Source organism: Lissotriton helveticus, chromosome 5_1 (genome assembly GCF_964261635.1).
Source record: "Lissotriton helveticus chromosome 5_1, aLisHel1.1, whole genome shotgun sequence".
In the NCBI taxonomy this organism is placed as follows: domain Eukaryota; kingdom Metazoa; phylum Chordata; class Amphibia; order Caudata; family Salamandridae; genus Lissotriton; species Lissotriton helveticus.
In genome coordinates, this window is record NC_136065.1 from 644021537 (window position 1) to 644027536 (window position 6000).

The window sequence follows — 6000 nt, forward strand, 5'->3', positions numbered from 1 at the left end:
TCAACACAAATCGATACACCTTCTATTGACATGCCTCCGATCAGTGGTTTGCGTACAAAATCAAAGTCTGAGTTCAACCATACAAACAGGCAACGATCCTCAAAGGAAACTATTTCTGATATTCATCAAAGGTCACACCAAAGGAATCTTGTCCCACATATCCAGACCAACCTCCACCACACATTCCCAGGAACAGTGCGCGTGGGAAGAGGTGAATAAGGTGAACAAAGGCAAAAGGAAGCCCTTGGTGGCAAGTGGCAGTAATCCATCTCTACTCGACTTTGACGCTGACCTTGCCCAAGGACAAAAAGGCAGGTCTGCTGTCAGTCAAGACACAAAACTAGTTGAAGAGCACTCTAACCAATCCATCTCCGATCCATATTGTCTCACCATTAACAACAATGAAAACTCTGTGTGGTATGGAAGAAAGAAGCTCCAAGCAAGGTAGTTTACCACGTAGATTTATTGAGGTGGTAAGTTAGATACAGAGAGGTAAAATCAGAGTCGAAGTAGGAGCCCCAACAGGAGCAGCACCCCTGCTGCTCAGCCCTTCATCCAACTGATTCACGCACACATACATTCCAAACACTAACATTCCACCAGGCAGTCATTTTGGCTGAGCAGCAGGATACCACATATCTCCCGCCTTTACAACGCAAAGGAAGGAAGTTTTAAAAGGCATCAAAAAGAGGCAAGAAAATAAAAGAATGAAATATAGTGAATGGTACACTGAAAGAAGACGTGGAAATGAAATATGGATAGAGCATGCAGAGGAAGTAAAGTTGATAGGAAGTGAGAGAAAAGACAAGTACAAGAAACTATTACAACATCTTCCTTTCCACAGAAACACAAAAATAAATAAAAACCCGTACAACAAACTAAAGAGGAAACCAAGCACTAAGATCATGTATGTTGGCCAGGCAAACAGAAAAGTACAGGGTGTTAGATAGAAGATAAAAGTGAAGAAGTAAGTAAAGTGGTTAGAATACGCAGAAATAGGAAAGTAACAGAAATGGAAAAACACCAGAGAACTTTCCCTAAGATAAGATGGTGGAAGGTATTGAATACAAGAAATGCAGAATTACCCCAAAGGAGATGGGTAGAAGGTATAGAATACAAGAAATGCAGAATTACCCCAAAGTAGATGGGTAGAAGGTGTTGGAGGCACCGACAGGCACAACATAAGTGTAACATGCAGAACAAATAGAACTACCCCAACGAGAGGTCGGGGTGGAATGTGTGGAGAAAGACCACACAGAATATACACATAGAAAATGCAGTACTTCCCCCCGCGCTAGCAGTGTTGGAACGTGTGGGATAAAACACACGGCACAAAATGTGTGGAGAAAGACCACACAGCATAAAATGTTCCAGAAAAAGACCACACAGCATAAACACTAGGGGTGGGAGAATTTTGCGAAATTCACTTTCGCAAATTATTGCGAAAATGTAAAAAATCACCGCAAACACGCGGAAATATCGCGTAGACGCAGAAGTATTTTCCCCCCGCCTGTTTGCGATATTTTCTGCGGGATCGAATGACGTGTTCGCGATCGCTAACTCACGCGGGATAGCGCGACCGGCTACCAACAATCCAACATAGGAAAACTCATTGACGAACGCAGGGACGCTAGCGCGCGAGAACGCATTTTTAAAGCGTGAGCAAGAAAAAACTTCCGTTTCGCAGCAGATTGCGAAAGTTTCTGTATTTTCGTGCTCTCCACGGAACGCGAAATTGTCACATTATTGCGATTTCAACTCGAAATTTACCGCCCAGGCCTAAAAAACACATAGAAAATGCAGTACTTCCCCCAGCGCTAGCAGGGGTGGAATGTGTGGGATAAAACACACGGCACAAAATGTGTAGAGAAAGACCACACAGCATAAAATGTGTGGAGAAAGACCACACAGCATAAAATAAAATGCAAAGCAAAGAAGCACAAGAGCACATGGCATATGCAGAAATACAAATCACTCAAAGAAAGGTTCCCTAAAAGGAAACAAAAACATGTACCATGTAAATATAAACTGCTCATGACATCGGAAAATTAAATAAAAATGAATAATCCTTGTAGCGCAGCAGGTTGAAGCCTTGTAGCGCAGCAGGTTGAAGTATTTTAGCGCAGCAGGTTGAAGTATTGTAGCACAGAAAATTAAATAAAAATGATTTAATCCTTGTAGCGCATCAGGTTGAAGTATTGTAGCGCAGCTGGTAAATATAAAGAACTACATGGTACAGTAGAAAAGTGAAGGTCCAGTACTTTGAGTCAGCCAAGTAAAACGGTTGAAAAATGCAAGATTCAAATCAGCAAGCGCACCAAATGTTGCTGAGATAGTTTGCAGAGAAGGCTTGATTCACAGACCAATGCAGGATGAGATATAAGAAAACACAAGTATGGAAGAAAGGACGCTCCAAACAAGGTAGTTTACCACGTAGATTTATTGAGGTGGTAAGTTAGATACAGAGAGGTAAATTCAGAATATAAGTAGGAGCCCCACCAGGAGCAGCTTACCTGCTGCTCAGCCCTTCATCCAACTGATTCACGCACGGACACATTCCAAACACTAACATTCCATCAGGAAGTCATTTTAGTGAGCAGCAGGATACCACACTCTGTCTCCATCTAGGCCATGCAGGAAACAAACACATGCCAAACTTAACTATCAATCAAGTCCCGAAACCCAATTTGACCAAGGCCATCAATGGGCACCCCAAAACGGCCCCTGCAGCAAACGGCAACACATCAGGTGACAACATTCACCACAAAAAGCAACAGAAGATCAGCTCACAGGAGACCCCAACAGCTGCACCATAAAAGGTTACCCAACAACAAACTACTTCTTCGACGGGAGGAGAACATGGCAGCAGTCGGCTGAACTGCCGCGGCGCTCCGCGATTCAGGTTGCCGTTCTGCCCTTCCTGAGCCCCGATTTTTGCCGCAACAATCACGTACCTGTTTTTGAAAGTACGATGAGGTAGTGTGAGTGGGGGAAGCGAGGAAGATGCTGCTGGTACACAGGCGAACTGAATTTTGTCTCCACCGCCGGTATACCATTCCGGAGGTCTGTCTTCCGTTTCTATGACGGGGTTTGCCGGCGAGAACTGAAGCGTCCAGTGTGGCGTCCAAGGCTTGGTGAGAACGGGTCTAGCGGTCGGATGCAGAGTCGGGTGCAGCAACAGCACGCTCTCAAGTTTGGTAGAGCCTGGGACATCAGTTTTTCCGTTTGTTCTGCGAGTGTGGTCCTTGGCAGCCCTGGAGCTGCGCCGAGGAAGGAAAGCACGCAGTTTGGTGCGCGCTTCTTGTGTAGGCGTTACAACAGGTCGATCTTTGAGGTCTTACCTGTTAGATACGGCAGGAAGTGTTAAAGCTGGGGGTGCGTCTGACAGTCAGCACAAAGAGAGTGAGTCAGAAGAAGGGAGTGCCTTTGAAGACCCTGTGGGCGCTGCGGATGCACCAAAAGAAGGTTTGGATTTGCATCAGTCACCCCTTTCAGCAACAGTCTAAAGGTAAGGGGAAGAACAAACGTAGAAGGGGCAAACCGCTGCTCAGAGCGCAGTCGAGGGAGCTAGCCCCTGGCGTTGATCTAGATACCCGCGCTGCATCACCCCCTGAAAGTAAGAGAACTTCTTCCTATCTCTCAACTGAAGTCAAAGCCAAAGGTGATAGAGGGAAAGTGAGGGGGAAGGCCTTCCCTAAACGCAATCCTGCTGCTGCGCCTGCGGTTGGTTCCAAGATTACCCCCTCTTTACGCTCATACTTCAAGGCATTACCACAGGTCTTGCGACTTACTGAGTCTCAAACCATGGCGAATCTTAGGGGATCAGAAATGGAGGTTGTTGACAAACAAGTATTAATTTCATCTCCTACTGAGCATTCTCCTCCTGGTTCTAGCCAGGTCTTTACTCCAACAACGACAGATGATGTGGTACTGTCCCCTGTTTTTATAGGACCATCATTAAAACAACTTTCTTCTAGTATAGAAGTTACTAAAAACGACGAGATTGGAAATGAGTGTGACGGGCAAAATGCGGCAGGGAGTCTTTCAGACAACTCAATCTCCCTCTTTCCTCCTCCCCTAGTTGAGCCTCTGCAGCTAGTGCAACCGGTGAATACTGATAAGGGAACTGCAGATGGTGCAGATCTGTTAGTCTTACCAAGAGTACCTTTAGATCAGGCCCAGCAGCCTCTAAATCCAGAAACGTTTATATCGTTGGAGGGAGGAGGCATTACGGCTGCTTCTCTGCTCACAATGTTTTCAACCTTGTCGAGTGACATAAAAAGGGGTTTTGAGGAATCTGCATCCATACAGCGGGAGATTCGAAACTACTGTGAGTCTCTCGATAATAAAATAGATGGGTTAACATCCAGGACAGGCGTGTTGAAAGAGACCGTGGGTGCAATGTCATTACACCAGGACAAAGCGGTGGAAGACATTGGCAAGTTAAAGAAGGAGGATCAAGCCCTCCTGGACAGGATGGAAGTGTTAGAGAATAATGCTAGAAGGAGCAATATCTGAATTCTCAATATTCCAGAAGGTTCAGAGGGGTCTGATATCAAGACGTTTATTACAAAACTATTGAAAGATACTCTTTCTTTAGATCAATCCTTGGAGGTGCTTGCCATGGACGTCCAGCGGATCCATAGGGATCCCTTTAAACAAAACCCACGAAGGTCAAAACCTTGAAAAATCTTGGTTAATTTTCATACGTATGCCCTTAAAGAACAGATCTTAAATCTAGCCTTAAAACAGAAGTCTCTACCTGGCAAGGGTTTTACTTTTCTCATAAGGTCTGACCTATCGAGGATCATGCTGGAAAAGCAATGGGAGTTTGGCAGGCGTATGGACGCCTTTAAGAAGTTGGGTGCTACAGTTCAGCTCATCTTTCCAGCCACATTAAGAGTAATGCACAACAACAAGATGATGAATATTAGATCAGTTCAAGCCGCTGACGAGCTCCTTTTAGATCTGGGCAATAAGGGATCGGGTAAATAGGATTTGGTTTTGGTCCCCTTTAGAGAATTAGATTAAACTAGGGGAATCTTACTATCTTGAAGTTAGCGTGCATCTTAAAAACATCAAATTAAGATAGGAAGAAATTAAATGTATTATAAGAAATGTATAGGTACTAATGTATAAAAAAAAAGAGGAAAACAAACAGGAGAGGAAGAGGATAAGGGGAGAAAATGGAAAAAAAATGGTTGAAAGAAAAAAAAAGGGAAAAGGAAATTTTTTGTCTTACAATATTTGCAGGTATTTTCTCCTGTTTTCACTCTTGTTGCACTATCCACTAATCACTAATCATTACTCTATATAAGTTAGGTTTGGGGTGGGTGAGGGGTAACGGCAACCTGAGGCAGGGGTGCTATTCTACTGGAACCAATCCGGTTAGATATAGCACGGGTTCTCCATGGGAGGGGGGCACAGGGATATTGGGGGGTAAGAATATACAGAAAATTCCTCATTTGTCATTTTGATGTTTCCTTACACTTTGTCGGTTATACATCTTTTTGTGCTGTGCTATTAAATTTAATGGGGGTGGCCTGCTTAGCGGCATTTTTCTTGCTCCTTTCTTGTCTCGAACTGAGGTTGGGGGGGTCTTGAACATTCATGATGGCCAATCTAAAGATACTATCATGGAATGTTAATGGTTTGCGAACTAATGCTAGAGCCAGAACCTTGTTGCAGTACCTTAGAGACTCGGATGCTCAGGTAATCATCCTTCAGGAGACACATTTGGTTCAGGCATAAACCGAAGCATTGGTTAAGGTTAATAAAGGGATTGATTTCGCGATTTCTACTTCTCAGTCCCTGACATCTAGAGGGGTATAGCTTATTTTTAAGAAAAGTCTTAAGGGTAGGCTTTTGGATTAGAAGGTCGATCCGGAGGGTAGATGGGTTATTGCTTCCTTGGCGATCTTGAGTTTTCATCTGACCATAGTTGGATACTATGGTCCTAACCAAGATTATCCATCTGCTTTGAAAACCATCTTCTCCCAT